This window comes from Hyla sarda, chromosome 2, assembly GCF_029499605.1.
Source record: "Hyla sarda isolate aHylSar1 chromosome 2, aHylSar1.hap1, whole genome shotgun sequence".
Lineage (NCBI taxonomy): Eukaryota > Metazoa > Chordata > Amphibia > Anura > Hylidae > Hyla > Hyla sarda.
In genome coordinates this window covers 267,217,800-267,235,265 of record NC_079190.1, presented here as the reverse complement: position 1 = coordinate 267,235,265, position 17,466 = coordinate 267,217,800, and positions in this window count along the sequence as shown.

The window sequence follows — 17,466 nt, the reverse complement described above, 5'->3', positions numbered from 1 at the left end:
TGTTGTTATGCAACAGTAGAAGGCACAACTACAACTCCCAGCATGCTCTTTGGTAGTTTGTGCATGCTGAGGTGTGTAGTCATGCAACAGCTGGAGTCTCATTTTTGTGCCTCCAGCTGCTGCATAACTACAAACCCCAGCATGCACGGACAGCCAAAGGGCATGCTGGAAGTTTCAGTAGTGTGCCTCCAGCTGTTACATAGCTACAAGTCCCAGCATGTCCTTCGGCTGTAAATGCATGCTGAGAGTTGTAGTTTTGCAACAGCTGAAGGAACACTGGTTGCAAAACACTGAGTTAGTTACCTCAGTGTTACCTCAGTGTTTCACAACCAGTGTGCCTCCACCTGTTGCAAGCTAGACCGTACATACAGGGAGTTGTAGTTTTGCAACAGCTGGAGGCACAATGGATGTGAAACACTGAGTTAAGTAACAAACTCTCTGTTTTGCACACTGTCCAGCTGTTGCATAACTACAACCCCCAGCATGCACGACAGTCAAAGGGTATACTAGGAGTTGTAGTTTTGCAACAGCTGGAGGTTTGCTCCCCCCCCATGTGAAAGTACAGGGTACATTCACACAGGGTGGTTTACAGTGAATTTCTTGCCTCAAGATTGAGATGCAGCAAATTTTCCGCTCCAGCTCAAACTCCCAGCAGGAAACTTGCTGTAAACCTCCGCCTGTGTGAATGTACTCTAAAAACACTATATTACACCTACACAAAATAAAAAGTAAAACATTACATATTAATATTCCCCTGCACAGTCCCCCCCACCCGACCAATAAAAATTAGAATTTTCTGGTACGCCACTGTTTCCAAAACCGAGCCTCCAGCTGTTGCAAAACAACAACTCCCAGTATTGCCGGGCACTCTGTTTGGGAAACACTGCCGTAGGGTAATTTTGGTATCGGAGGCAAGTGTAATTCTTATATATGGGTCTGTCCCTATGCAAATCCCTAATGTAGGCCTCAAATGCGCATGGCGCTCTATCACTTTGGAGCCCTGTCGTATTTCAAGGCAACAATTAAGTGCCACACATGGGGTATTTCCGTACTTGGCAGAAATAGCGTAACACATTTTGGGGGCTTTTTCTCCTTTTACTCCTTATGAAGAGGTAAAGTTGGGGTCTACACTTGCATGTTATTGTAAAAAAAATATATATATATTTTACACTAACATGCTGGTGTTGCCCCATACTTTACATTTTCACAAGAGGTAAAAGGAAAAAAGACCCCAAAAATATGTAACCCAATTTCTCCTGAGTACAAAAATACCCCATATGTGGGCATAAAATGTTCTGCGGGTGCACAACAAGGCTCAGGAGCTAGAGCGCACTTTGTAAATTTGAGGCCTAAATTAGTGATTTGCACAGGGGTGGCTGATTTTACAGCGGTTCTGACATAAACGCAAAAAAAGAAATACTCACATGTGACCCCATTTTGGAAACTACCACCCCTGTGAGCCTTAACAGTGAGCCTTAACACCCCACAGGTGTTTGACAATTTTCATTAAAGTTGGATAGGAAAATGAAAAAACCATATTTTTTCACTAAAATGCTGGTGTTACCCTAAATTTTTCATTTTCACAAGGGAAATAGGGGGAAAAAAAGCCCCCCAAAATGTGTAACCCCATTTCTTCTGAGTATGGACATACCCCATATGTGGATATAAGGTGCTCTGCTGGCACAATACAGGGCTCAGAAGAGAAGGAGCGCCATTGGGCTTTTGGAGAGAAAATTTGTCTGGAAATGAAGGCCACGTGTGTTTACAAAGCCCCCATGGTGCCAGAACAATGGACCCCCCCCACCCCACATGTGACCCCATTTTGGAAACTTCACCCCTCACGGAATGTAATTAGTGTTGGGCGCAATATTTATTGCGAATATCGCAAATTCGCGAATATAGTGCTAAATATTTGCAATTACAAATATTCAAATTTTTTCACAGTACACATCACAGTGATCATCCCTTCCTGCTTCCAGCGTGAATTTTCACGCATATTGATCCCTCCCTTCTATTAGCTCTTTTATCACGCAATAACGAACATACGCATGCAAATTTTATGGTGAATGCGCATGCACATGCAAATTTTTATGTGCATAGTAAAAAAAAAGGCCACGAATATTGCAAATATGCAAATTTTGCTAAATATCGCAAATTCGAATATGGCTTATGCCGCTAGACACTAGTCCAGAACAGAGTTGTTGTCAGGATCCGGACTGGTATGAGGAGAGGACACGGGTGGTGGTGGATCCTCTGTGTCAGTGAGGTGATGGCGTGGGCCGTACCAGGGGAACAGAATCTAAGGAGTTACTGGTTTTCACCAGAGCCCGCTGCAAAGCGGGATGGACTTGCAGCGGCAGGTAACCCCCAGGTCGTTCCACCCGATAGCGACTCAACCTCACTGACAGCTTTGACAGGCTCGGTACACAAGGACAAGGCAAGAGCAAGGTCGGACGTAGCAGAAGGTCTGGGCAAGCAGCAATGGTTCGTACTCAGGGGCAACGGCAAGGGTCTGGATACACAGGCAATGGAACACACAGAAATGCTTTCTCAGGGCACAAGGCAACAAGATCCGGCAGCGACAGGAAGGGAAAGTGGGTTTATATAGTGTAGGGAGTGTTAGGAACTAATTGGGCCAGGCACCAATTAATCGTGCACTGGCCCTTTAAATCTGAGAGACCCGGCGCGCCGGGACTGAGAAGAAGGACGGGGCCGGTGAGTGACACGGGATGCGACCCTCGGGCGGGCATGTCCCGCCACGGGGATCACATACCCGCCGAGGGACACAGAGCAGCGCTCCTGGTCAGACTCGCTGACCGTGGCACGGCAAGCAGGGAAGTTACACCGCGAGCGCACCGCGAGCGCTCAGCGTTACAGTTGTGAAGGGCACATGCAGCTTTGATGATGGTGTCATCTGTGTCAACATCCAGTTGTATTGCAGTGGTGAAGACCTGCCACCTTCTTGTCATGATCCCGGAGGCACACTTCACAAAGGGCCATGGCCAGCTGAGCCTTTTGTTAACCCCTTAAGGACTCAGGGTTTTTCCGTTTTTGCACTTTCGTTTTTTCCTCCTTACCTTTTAAAAATCATAACCCTTTCAATTTTCCACTTAAAAATCCATATTATGGCTTATTTTTTGCGTCGCCAATTCTACTTTGCAGTGACATTAGTCATTTTACCCAAGAATGCACGGCGAAACGGAAAAAAAATCATTGTGCGACAAAATCGAAAAAAAAACGCCATTTTGTAACTTTTGGGGGCTTTTGTTTCTACGCAGTGCATATTTCGGTAAAAATTACACCTTATCATTATTCTGTAGGTCCATACGGTTAAAATGATACCCTACTTATATAGGTTTGATTTTGTCGCACTTCTGGAAAAAATCATAACTACATGCAGGAAAATTTATACGTTTAAAAATGTCATCTTCTGACCCCTATAACTTTTTTATTTTTCCACGTATGGAGTGGTATGAGGACTCATTTTTTGTGCCGTGATCTGAAGTTTTTATCGGTATGATTTTTGTTTTGATCGGACTTTTTGATCACTTTTTATTCATTTTTTAATGGTATAAAAAGTGACCAAAATACGCTTTTTTGGACTTTGGAATTTTTTTGCGCTTACGCCATTGACCGTACGGCTTAATTAATGATATATTTTTATAGTTCGGACATTTACGCACGCGGCGATACCACATATGTTTATTTTTTTTTTTTTTTACACTGTTTTATTTTTTTTATGGGAAAAGGGGGGTGATTCAAACTTTTATTAGGGAAGGGGTTAAATGACCTTTATTAACACTTTTTTTTTACATTTTTTTTGCAGTGTTATAGGTCCCATAGGGACCTATAACACTGCACACACTGATCTCCTATGCTGATCACTGGCGTGCATTAACACGCCTGTGATCAGCATTATCGGCGCTTGACTGCTCCTGCCTGGATCTCAGGCACGGAGCAGTCATTCGTCGATCGGACACCGGGGAGGCAGATAAGAGCCCTCCCGGTGTCCGATCAGCTGTTCGGGACGCCGCGATTTCACCGCGGCGGTCCCGAACAGCCCGACTGAGCAGCCGGGTCACTTTCACTTTAGAAGCGGCGGTCAGCTTTGACCGCCGCTTCTAAAGGGTTAATACCGCACATCGCCGCGATCGGCGATGTGTGGTATTAGCCGCGGGTCCCGGCCGTTGATTAGTGCCGGGACCGACGCGATATGATGCGGGATCGCGGCACGATCCCGCTTTATATCGCGGGAGCCGGCGCAGGACGTAAATATACGTCCTGCGTCGTTAAGGGGTTAAAGACTCTCTTATTGGGCATTCAGCAGGTTCGGCGCAGCAGGTTCGGCAATAGTGGAAAGACCTCATCCAAAACCAGGACGAGGGGAATTTGGATGCGTGGTAACCAGAAGAGGTCTTGGAGGAGGCAGAGTCACATGATTTTGCAGCACTTGATGTCCAAATTCAGATGTCCTGTATAGAAAGTGAGTAAAAGACCCGCCGGTAATGGCGGACATCAGTGATCGCTGTGATACCCTCCATGAACTTCACAGATGCCGTGATCTATAATGATCACAGCATCTGCTGCATTTTCGGGGAGACTCATCGGACCACCCACAGCATAATATAAGTCATTATGGCCATAGGAGGTCCACCTACCTGTCTCTTAATGCAATGATGATCTTCTCTTATGGTCTCCCTTTTAGAGAAGTAGATGGCCAATATTATTGGTTAGGGCTATGTTTATACATAACACTGATCTGTAATAGCAATCTAGTGATTGCTATAGATAGTTCTCTATGAGAGCATAAAAAGTAAACTTCACTGACAGAACAGATGCAGAACGATCTCTGCTGCTTTACTACAACTATTAAAAATGTGTGGTCCCACACACATTTGTTGTTCACTGCTTAGTGTCCCTCACCTAGATTTTCACTTAACACCTGCAATCTCAAAAATGGCTGCTGAAGCTATGTGTATAGGTTTTTATAGTGCTCTGACATTACCTCAATACTGCCTCCTGGTTGGCTGAAAGAACTGTTTGCAAAGTATTATGGGCTATTATGGGCTCCAAAGTTAAACGCCGCGTCTAAAATGAAAGTGAAACCATGCCGGTTAGCTCAGGGAGCTGTTCGAGATCGCAGCGACGAAATCGTGGCATCCCAAACAGCTTATATGACAGCCGGAGGATCCCTACCTGCCTCCTCGCTGTCCGATCGCCGAATGACTGCTCAGTTCCTGAGATCCAGGCAGGAGCAGTCAAGCGGCAAAATCATCGATCAGTGGTTTCTTATGAGAAACCACTGATCAATGTAAAAGATCAGTGTGTGCAGTGTTATAGGTCCCTATGGGAGCTATAACACTGCAAAAAAAAAGTGGAAAAAAAAGTGAATAAAGATCATTTAACCCCTCCCCATATAGAAGTTTGAATCACCCCCTTTTCCCATAAAAAAACAGTGTAAATAAAAATAAACATATGTGGTATCGCTGCGTGCGGAAATGTCCGAATTATAAAAATATATTGCTAATTAAACCGCACTGTCAATGGCGAACGCGCAAAAAATTTCAAAAGTCCAAAATAGTGCATTTTTGGTCACTTTTTATATCATAGAAAAATGAATAAAAATCAATAAGTCCTATAAATTCAACAATGATACCGCTAAAAACTTCAGATCACAGTGCAAAAAATTAGCCCTCATACCACCCCATATGCGGAAAAATAAAAAAGTTATAGGGGTCAGAAAATGACAATTTTAAATGTCAAAATTTTCCTGCATGTAGTTTTTATTTTTTCCAGAAGTACTACAAAATAAAACCTAAATAAGTATGGTATCATTTTAACCGTATAGACCTACAGAATAAAAAGATGGTGTCATTTTTACCAAAAAGTTTACTGTGTAGAAACGGAAGCCCCCAAAAGTTGCAAAATGGCGTTTTTTTTTTTCAATTTTGTCTCACAATGTTTTTTTTTCCGTTTCACTGTAGATTTTTGGGTAAAATGACTGATGTCATTATAAAGTAGAATTGGTGGCGCAAAAAATAAGCCATCATATAGATTTTTAGCTGAAAAATTGAGAGAGTTATGATTTTTTAAAAGTAAGGAGGAAAAAACGAAAATGCAAAAACGGAAAAACCCCGGGTCCTTAACCTCTTCAGGACCCATTACGTATGCATACTTCATCACACCCTGGGTCTTAAGGACCCATGACGTATGCATACATCATGTCTTTTCCTGGTCTCCGCCGCTCACCCGGCGGAGATCGGAAGCGGATCCCTGCTGAAATCCTTCAGCAGAGATCCAGAGCAAAGGTCGAGGGGGGCCATGTAGCCCCCCCCCATGTCGGCGATCGCCGCAAATCGCAAGGAAAATCGCCCTTGCGATCTGCGGCGATACCGGGCTGATCGGGTCTCTGGGACCCGACCGCCCGGTAATTTCGCATGATCCCGGCTGTCACAGACAGCCAGGACCATGCTAAAGCATAGAAGCGAGGTGGCAACCCTGCCACCTCCTCTGATCCCCTGCGATCCGTTGGTTAGTTAACCGACCAATCGCAGGGGGTGGGCGGTTACTTCCTCCCGCCCTGCCCGGCCCCTGGAAGTCCGGAGAGGACGGGAGGAAGACCGGAGGACGCGGCGGGGGACGGGGGAGTGCTGGGGACCGGCCCCGGTACTTACCTCGTCCCTGAAGACCCAGATCCTGGCGAGGAAGACGGCTGCGGCGTCGACAGGTGAGTAGATCTTCAGCCGCGGTCGGGCCCTTTACAGCAATGCACGTCGCCGTAAAGCGACATGCATTGCTGTATTGGGACCCTATATACTACAACTCCCAGCATGCCCAGACAGCCCTTGGCATCTGGGCATGCTGGGAGTTGCAGTTTTGCAACATCTGGAGGTCCACAGTTTGGAGACCACTGTGCCCTTCCAGATGTTGCAAAACTACACATTCTCAGCATGCCCTTACTGTCCAGGCATGCTGGGAGTTGTAGTTCTGTAACATCTGGCCCTTCAGATGCTGCAGAACTACAACTCTCAGCATGCCTGGACAGTTTTGGCATACTGGGAGTTGTAGTTTTGCAACATCTGGAAGGGCACAGATTGGGAACCACTGTATTAGTGGTCTGCAAACTGTAGTTCTCCAGATGTTGCAAACTACAACTCCAAGCATGCTGGGAGTTGTAGTTCGGCAACATCTGGCTCTAAAGATGTTGCCGAGCTACTACTCCCAGCATGCCTGAGAATGTTTGGGAGTTGTGGTTTTGCAACAACAGGAGGCACACTGGTTGGGAAACATTGCCTGTTTCCTAACTCAGTGTTTCCCAACCCGTGTGCCTCCAGCTGTTGCAAAACTATAACTACCAGCATGCACTGATAGACTATGCATGCTGGGAGTTGTAGTTTTGCAACAGCTGGAGGTCCCCCCTTGTGAATGTACAGGGTACATTCACATGGGCAGGGGGCTTACAGTGAGTATCAGGCTGCAAGTTTGCGATGCAGCAAATTTTGCGCGGCAGCTCAAACTCGCAGCGGGAAAATCGCTGTAACCCCCCGCCTGTGTGACTGTACCCTAAAAACACTACACTACACTAACACAAAATAAAATAAAAAGTAAAAAACATTACATATACACATACCCCTACACAGCCCCCCTCCCCAATAAAAATGAAAAACGTCTGGTACGCCACTGTTTTCAAAATGGAGCCTCCAGCTGTTGCAAAACAACAACTCCCAGTATTGCCGGACAGCCGTTGACTGTCCAAGCATGCTGGGAGTTTTGCAACAGCTGGAGGCACCCTGTTTGGGAATCACTGGGGTAGAATACCCCCATGTCCACCCCTATGCAAATCCCTAATTCAGGCCTCAAATGCGCATGGCGCTCTCACTTCGGAGCCCTGTCGTATTTCAAGGCAACAGTTTAGGGTCACATATGGGGTATCGCCGTACTCGGGAGAAATTGCCTTACAAATTTTGGGGGGCTTTTTCTCCTTTCACCCCTTATGAAAAGGGGAAGTTGGGGTCTACACCAGCATGTTAGTGTAAAAAAATAAATTTTTTAGACTAACATGCTGGTGTTGCCCTATACTTTTCATTTTGACAAGAGATAAAAGGGAAAAAACAAAACAAAAATTGTAATGCAACTTCTCCCGACTACGGAGATACCCCATATGTGGGTGCAAAGTGCTCTGGGGGCGCACAACAAGGCTCAGAAGGGAGAGTGCACCATGTACATTTGAGGTGATTTGCACAGGGGTGGCTGATTGTTACAGCGGTTTTGACAAACGCAAAACAAAAAAAACCACATGTGACCCCATTTTGGAAACTACACCCCTCACGGAATGTAATGAGGGGTGCAGTGAGAATTTACACCCCACTGGTGTCTGACAGATCTTTGGAACAGTGGGCTACGCAAATTAAAAATTTTGTACAGCCCATTGTTCCAAAGATCTGACAGACACCAGTGGGGGGTAAATGCTCACTGTACCCCTTGTTATGTTCCTCAAGGGGTCTAGTTTCCAAAATGGTATACCATGTGGGGGTTATTTTGCGGTTCTGGCACCATTGGGGCTTCCTAAATGCGACAAGCCCCCCGAGCAAAATTTGCTCTCAAAAAGCCAAATATGACTCCTTCTCTTCTGAGCATTGTAGTTCGCCCGTAGTGCGCTTCAGGTCAACTTATGGGGTACCTCCATACTTGGAAGAGATGGGGTTACAAATTTTTTTTTGGGGGGGGGGTATTTTCTGCTATTAACCCTTGCAAAAATGTGAAATTTGGGGGGGAAACACACATTTTAGTGAAATTCTTTTTTTTTTTTTTTTTTACGTATGCAAAAGTCGTGAAATCCCTGTGGGGTATTAAGGCTCACTTTATTCCTTGTTACGTTCCTCAAGGGGTCTAGTTTCCAAAATGGTATGGCATGTGGGTATTTTTTGCTGTCCTGGCACCATAGGGGCTTCCTAAATGCGACATGCCCCCGAGCAAAATTTGCTCTCAAAAAGCCAAATATGACTCCTTCTCTTCTGAGTATTGTAGTTCGCCCGTAGTGCACTTCATGACAACTTATGGGTTACCTCCATACTCAGAAGAGATGGGGTTACAAATTTTGGGGGGTATTTTCTGCTATTAACCCTTGCAAAAATGTGAAATTTGGGGGGAAACACATTTTATTGAATTTTTTTTTACATTTTTTTACATATGCAAAAGTTGTGAAACACCTGTGGGGTATTAAGGCTCACTTTATTCCTTGTTACGTTCCTCAAGGGGTCTAGTTTCAAAATGGTATGCCATGTGTTTTTTTTTTCCTGTTCTGGCACCATAGGGGCTTCCTAAATGCAACATGCCCCCCAAAAACCATTTCAGAAAAACGTATGCTCCAAAATCCCCTTGTCGCTCCTTCCCTTCTGAGCCCTCTACTGTGCCCGCCGAACACTTTACATAGACATATGAGGTATGTGCTTACTCGAGAGAAATTGGGCTACAAAAATAAGTATACATTTCCCTTGTAAAAATTCAAGTGTAAAAAATGAAGATTGTGAATTTTCTCCTTCACTTTGCTGCTATTCCTGTGAAACACCTAAAGGGTTAAAATGCTGACTGAATGTCATTTTGAATACTTTGGGGGGTTCATTTTTTATAATGGTGTCATTTGTGGGGTATTTCTAAGATGAAGACCCTTCAAATCCACTTCAAACCTGAACTGGTCCCTGAAATATTGTGATTTTGGAAATTTTGTGAAAAATTGGAAAATTGCTGCTGAACTTTGAAGCCCTCTGATGTCTTCCAAAAGTAAAAATTTGTCAATTTTATGATGCAAATATAAAGTAGACATATTGTCTATGTGAATAAAATTAAATAATATTTGGAATATCCATTTTCATTACAAGCAGAGAGCTTCAAAGTTAGAAAAATGCAAAATTTTCTAATTTTTCATCAAATTTTGGGATTTTTCACCAAGAAAGGATGCAAGTTACCAAAAAATGTTACGACTAAGTTAAAGTAGAATATGTCACGAAAAAACTGTCTCGGAATCAGAATGATAACTAAAAGCATTCCAGAGTTATTAATGTTTAAAGTGACAGTGGTCAGATGTGCAAAAAATGGCCGGGTCCTAAGGTGTAAAATGGCTGGGTCCTTAAGGGGTTAATGTAATTTTTATTTTATTTATTTTGAATTTGTTTACATTTTTTGAGGACTGGTGAGCATCGAGCTGGCGGTCCTCCACCAGGTGAGATACCACATGTTCCAGCCCCTGCCTCTCAGCACCCCCCTGACTGTGAAAGTGCGAATGTTTCATTTAATCAGTTATGGTTCATTGTTATCGCTCTATCGATTTTTTGAAATTTAAATTTAAGATTTAATAATAAAATGCATGGTTACAAAAGACCAAATCCAACAAGGAGTTACATGTCATATGGCGGCACAATGACAGAGCCTAGAGGTGGCAGCAGCATGAGGAGACCATAATCTGGCAGAATGACAAATCCTGGAATTGGCAGCAGCAAGAGTAGACCATATAGTGGCTGTATGATACAACCTGGAGTTAGCGGCAGCAAGAGCAGACCATATGGTGGCTGAATGACACAGCCTGGAGATTTTGGCAGCATGAGGAGACCATATGGTGACTGAATGACACAGCCTGTAGTTTGCGGCAGCATGAGGAGATTATATAGTGGATGAATGACACAGCCTGTAGTTTGTGGCAGCATGAGGAGACAATATGGTGGCTGAATGACACAGCCTGGAGTTTGCGGCAGCATGAGGAGACAATAGGGCTTCACAATCCCGAAGATTAACCCCTTAAGGACTCAGCCCATTTTGGCCTTAAGGACTCAGACAATTAAATTTTTACGTTTTCATTTTTTCCTCCTCGCCTTCTAAAAATCATAACTCTTTTATATTTTCATCCACAGACTAGTATGAGGGCTTGTTTTTTGCGCGACCAGTTGTCCTTTGTAATCACATCCCTCATTATATCATAAAATGTATGGTGCAACCAAAACACACTATTTTTGTGGGGAAATTAAAACGAAAAACGCAATTTTGCTAATTTTGGAAGGTTTTGTTTTCACGCCGTACAATTTATGGTAAAAATGACATGTGTTCTTTATTCTGAGGGTCAATACGATTAAAATGATACCCATTATTATAAACTTTTATATTATTGTTGCGCTTAAAAAAATCACAAACTTTTTAACCAAATTAGTACGTTTATAATCCCTTTATTTTGATGACCTCTAACTTTTTTATTTTTCCGTATAAGTGGTGGTATGGGGGCTCATTTTTTGCGCCATGATCTGTACTTTTTTTTGATACCACATTTGCATATAAAAAACTTTTAATAAATTTTTTATAATTTTTTTTTAATAAAATGTATTAAAAAAGTAGGAATTTTGGACTTTTTTTTATTTTTTTTCGTTCACGCCGTTCACCGTACGGGATCATTAACATTTTATTTTAATATTTCGGACATTTACGCATGCGGCGATACCAAATATGTCTATAAAAAATGTTTTTTACGCTTTTTGGGGGTAAAATAGGAAAAAACGGACGTTTTACTTTTTTATTGGGGGAGGGGATTTTTCACTTTTTTTTAACTTTTACTTTTACATTTTTTTTTATTTTTTTTTACACTTGAATAGTCCCCATAGGGGACTATTCATAGCAATACCATGATTGCTAATACTGATCTGTTCTATGTATAGGACATAGAACAGATCAGTATTATCGGTCATCTCCTGCTCTGGTCTGCTCGATCACAGACCAGAGCAGGAGACGCCGGGAGCCGCACGGAGGAAGGAGAGGGGACCTCCGTGCGGCGTTATGAATCATCGGATCCCCGCTGCAGCGCTGCGGGCGATCCGATCGTTCATTTAAATGGCGAACTGCCGCAGATGCCGGGATCTGTATTGATCCCGGCACCTGAGGGGTTAATGGCGGACGCCCGCGAGATCGCGGGCGTCGGCCATTGCCGGCGGGTCCCTGGCTGTGATCAGCAGCCGGGATCAGCCGCGCATGACACGGGCATCGCTCCGATGCCCGCGGTTATGCTTAGGACGTAAATGTACGTCCTGGTGCGTTAAGTACCACCTCACCAGGACGTACATTTACGTCCTGCGTCCTTAAGGGGTTAAAAGATGAATTTTCAATTTTAAATTGAAGTTTTCTGGTAGCTAGTTCTACCTTAAAAAATGTTAAGTAATGTACAAGCAGCATGAGGAGACCATATAGTGGCTGAATGACACAGTCTAGTGTTTGCTGCAGCATGAGGAGACCATATAGTGGCTGAATGACACAGCCTGAAGTTTGCGGCAGCATGAGGAGACCATATAGTGGCTGAATGACACAGCCTAGAGTTTGCGGCAGCATGAGGATAACATATGGTGGCAGTATGAGGAGAACATATGGTGGCAGAATGAGACAGCCTGGAAATTGCAGCAGCATCAGGAGTCCTGAAAGTGACCCGGCGACAATAACAGTACTTGGTGATGAAGGTGAGTGAAAAAAGGTCTGATGCAGAGAAATGTTTGTAACTGGGGAGCAGCACCTTAAATCTGTTTTGTACTATCCATATTTGTGGAGTGTTGGTGTGGCACCATGGTCAATCTACTCTGATGCATCAGGCATTGGTGGGTGGAAATCCTGGCTGATTCATCCCATTCTTCATCATTCATCTTCACAAAAGTCAGTCTCTCCACATTTTTCATGGAAAGACGAGTTCTGCTTGGAGTGACTATGGCCGTGACCAGCAAACGTTTCCAACACGTGTTGTAGGAAATAAAGCAGTGGAATGACTATCTTGGTGACTGACTAATAATGTGGCTTCCTCAAAGGGCCAGAGAAAATGACAGGTGTCACGTATGAGCTGCCACTGGTTCACATTGAAGTTAAACAGGGGAGTACCCCTATCAGCTTGGATCATCAAGAAATCGGGGATTGCTTTTCTCTGTTCGTATAGTCGGTCAAACATATGGAGGGTGGAGTTCCAATGTGTGGCAACGTTGCAAATCAGACTATATTGGGGGATATCGTTCTGACGCTGCAGCTCAAGCAGGAAGTGCTTTGCAGTGTACGAGTGGCTGAAGTGCATGCAAAGTTTCCTTCCCATTCTTAGACTGTCTTGCACATGACAGGAACACTTCAAGAACTGCTTGACAACCAAATTGAACACGTGTGCCCTGCAGGGCGCATGGCTTAGCCTTTATTGTTGCAGCGCAGACAAGATGTTCTTTCCGTTGTCAGTCACCATGGTTCCCATTTCCAGTTTTTTGGAGTAAGCTTTGCGCTGATTTCTTTATGAATGACTTTTAGCAGTTCCTACCCTGTGTGACTCCGTTCGCCAAGGTAAACCATATGAAGAACAGCGTGACACCGCCGCGCCCTGCACACATGGTATGCTGAAGGACTACTGAGACTTGTCTGTGCAGTGGAGGCTGAGGACACAGTGGAGGAAGAGAAGGCAGAGTTCGCCACTGTCACAGGACCAACGGCCTGAGAGCATGGAGGAGAAAACGGCATGACCTATCCAAGTTGCTGTTGTGGCTGTGCATGAACCACATTCACCCAGTGGGCTGTAAAGGACATGTATTGTCCCTGACCATAGTTACAGCTCCACATGTCAGCGCTGCCATGCACTTTGGTACACACTAACAGGCTTAAGGACTGGCCCACCTTCTCTTCGACAAAATTGTGCAAGGCTGGTACTGCCTTCTTCGCAAAGAAATGACGGCTTGGCACTCTCCACCTCGGCTCGGCACAAGCCATCAGTTCTCTGAAAGGTGCAGAGTCCACCACTTGAAAACAGCACCAGCAACTTAGACAGGAGCACATTCAACTTCTGCACCGTTGGATGAGTGGGCGCATACTGTTGTCTCTTGGACATAGCTACGACGATGGATTGTTGGCAGAATGATTGACTCGAAGTCGGAGGAGCATCTGGAGTGACAGATGATGGGTATGACACACAGATCCCTTCGGCTGAGATGGTGGAGCCTTGTCCTGCTGAAACAGAGCGGCATGCCACTGGGTGATGCAGCAGGCTGGACAACCACAATGGAGCCACAGTTCTCCCAGGCCATTTTATGTTTGCGCAGTATATGTTGACGCAGGGCCGTGGTGCCAACATTGGGACCCTGGCCACGCTTCACCTTCTGCCGACACATCTTGCATGTGGCTATGTTAACCTCCTCCGGATGCTTGATAAAAAACTGTCACACCACCAAGTAGATTTTCCCATCAACAGTCTGCACTAATTGACTGCTACTGCCGCCGTCTCCAGGAACCCCTGTTCCACTACCTCCCGGGAAGGTAGGCTGCCGCAAAGCAGGTGGCCTCCCCCGGGAACGTTTGGCTCCAGAATTTCCACTTCTGCCACCAAGCTGACTGCCAACCATGCCACCACCTTGCTGGCTCAGCTGCTGCCTCGCGGGCAACCTGCAACCCTCTTCTCCTGATAATGATGAAGACCCTTCTGCACCCGGCTCCCAATTGCAATTGGCTTCATAATCATCAACAAGTATCTGCACGTCACTGATGTCCTCCCCAAGTTCCTCAACAGTGTCTCCTTCAGGACCCTGAATGCTGGCAATACCACCTCCCACATCACTCTCCTCATCACTACTTGCCCGCCTAGCGAAGGAAGCGGTGCATGTCTCCTCCACTTCTTGGCTGGGCAGTAGCTGACTGTCTCTATTAGATCATCCTTACTGAATAGTGGAGCTGAACCCACAGCATAATATACTACTGTAAGGTAGGGAAGAGCATAGGACAGAGGCAATGGGAGGACAGGGACTGCTCCTGGGCCATACCAACTGAGGGTTGTGTCTGAAGAACCCACCAACTGTTGACTGGGGGTATCAGATGTCACTTTTGATGAATTGGATGACGGTGTTATCCAATCGATGACGGCAAATGGGTTGTTAGTTGAGACATGACCGCTAGCTGATATCAGGAGATCAGGCCTCTCGCTGCAACTCCTGCTGCCACTTGTCCCTAGTATGCTGCAACCTCTGCCTGTGCCTGATGAATTTAGGCTTCTTCCACTCCTCTGTGCATGTCCTGGCACTTCTCTGTCTGACATACTTAGTGAGTATATGAGGGGAGTATAATACGCTTCACTACACTTAAAACAGTATTTGTCTAGAACAGCAGCAGGTGTGTACTTTTGGCTGGCCTTTCACAGTAACTAGACCTTTCAGACTATATCAGGAACAAAATGGTACAACACTGAGATGTATGTATGTGATATGCACTTAGAAGGGCAGTAAAATGCGCTCCCCTTTGCTTAACAGTATTTGTCTAGAACAGGAGCAGGTGTGTACTTTTGGCTGTCATTTCACATTATCTAGGCCCTTAAGACTTTAACAGGAACAAAATAGTACACCACTTAGATGTACGTATGTGTTATGCATTTATGAGGGCAGAAAATTTTGCAACAGTACACTGTAAAAAGTATTTGTGTATAACACTAGCCGGTGAGTACTTTTGGCTGGCCTTTCACAGTATCTAGGCCCTTGAGACTTTAACAGGAACAAAATAGTACACCTCATAGATGTATGTATGTAGTATGCACTTATTGGGTCTTCCGTTTCTAGGCAGTGCATTTTTCGGTAAAATTGACACTTTCTCTTTATTCTGTAGGTCCATACGGTTAAAATAATATCCTACTCATATAGGTTTGATTTTGTCGTACTTCTGGAAAAAATCATAACTGCATGCAGAAAAATGTATACGTTTAAAAATGTCCTCTTCTGACCTCTATAACTTTTATTTTTCCACATATGGGGATGTATGAGGGCTAATTTTTTGCACCGGGATCTGACATTTTTATTGGTATCATTTTTGTTTTGATTGGACTTTTTATTCACTTTTTTATGGCATTAAAAGTGACCAAAAATACGCTATCTTGGACTTTGGAATATTTTTTACCTGTACGTCATAGACCGCGTGGTTTCATTAATGATATATTTTTATAGTTCGGACATTTATGCATTAGGCGATACCACATATGTTTATTTTTATTTACACAGTTTTTTTTTTATTGGGAAAAGGGGGGTGATTCAGACTTGTATTATGGAAGGGGTTAAATGATCTTTATAAACACTTTTTTTTTGCTTTGTTATAGCCCCCATAGGAGACTATAACACTGCACACACTGATCTTCTACACTGATCACTACCAGGCAATAGCTCGACTCTCGCTCGATTGCTCCTTCCTGGATCTCAGGCATGGAGCAGTCATTCGACGATCGGACAGCGAGCTGTTCGGGGCATCGAGATTTCATTGCAGCGATCCCAAACAGCTCCACTGAGTTAACCAGCAAAGTTTACTTTCATTTTAGATGACTTTAGCTGCGTCTGAAGGGTTAATACCGGGAATCACCGTGATCGGTGATGTCCGGTATTAGCCCCGGGTGTCCCGGCCATTGATGGCCGCCGGTACCGACGCGATATGACGCGGGGTCAGCGAGTGACCCCGCGTTCTATCGCGGGAGCCCGCGTAGGACGTATGCATACATCCTGTAGCGGGAAGGGGTTAACAGGAACAAAATAGTACACCACATAGATGTACGTATGTGGTATGCACTTATGAGGGCAGAAAAATGCGCTACAGTATGCTTAAAAAGGTATTTTTTTACAACACCAGCCGGTAAGTACTTATGCCAGGCCTTTCACAGTATCTAGGCCCTTGAGACTTTAACAGTAACAAAATAGTACACCACTTCAATATACGTGGATACACTTATGAGAGAAGAAAAATGCACTACAGTACACTTAAAAAAGTATTTGTGCACAAACAGCAGTACACACCAGTGCTGCAGCACACAGTCGCTGTGTACTACACCCAAAATTGCACTTTCTCTCTCAAACTCACTCCATTCCCAATGAGTGCTTCTAGGCATGATTTGTGCTTGAGCTGAATCGCTGCTGTTCTTGTGTGCAACAAACTGCTCTCTGTAACAGAAAGCTGTAGACAGTGACTGGAAGGTGAATCCCTGCAGTAAGAATGCTTTTCTGTGAAACTTACACTGTTCTCTGTCCCTCTCTGTGCAACAGAACGCTGACTTGACTAGGAGGTGAATCGCTGCTGGAAAAAGCTTTTGGGTACAAATAACAGCGCTGTCTGTCCCTATTTCCCTATCTATCTCTCTGTAGTGAAAGGCTGAAGTGACTGGCCACAATATGGCTGCTGATTATATATGGCTGTGACATCACAGGGGTGACTGGCTGCTGATAGGCTGCATGCTGCATGTGATTCAGGGTCATCCCACCTACCTTTATTCCCGCCTTCCCAGGATTCCTTGCCCCATGTCCTCACATGTGGATCCGCCATTTTAGATGCCCTGAAGCCTGGACCGCACTAAATGGAGTTTAATGAAGCAATTTGCACAATAGAATCGAGGCGATATTTGCATTAGTTTGTAATCAAATGTTTCCTGAAATTCATGAAGAATTTGGATTCGTCAGATTCGATTTG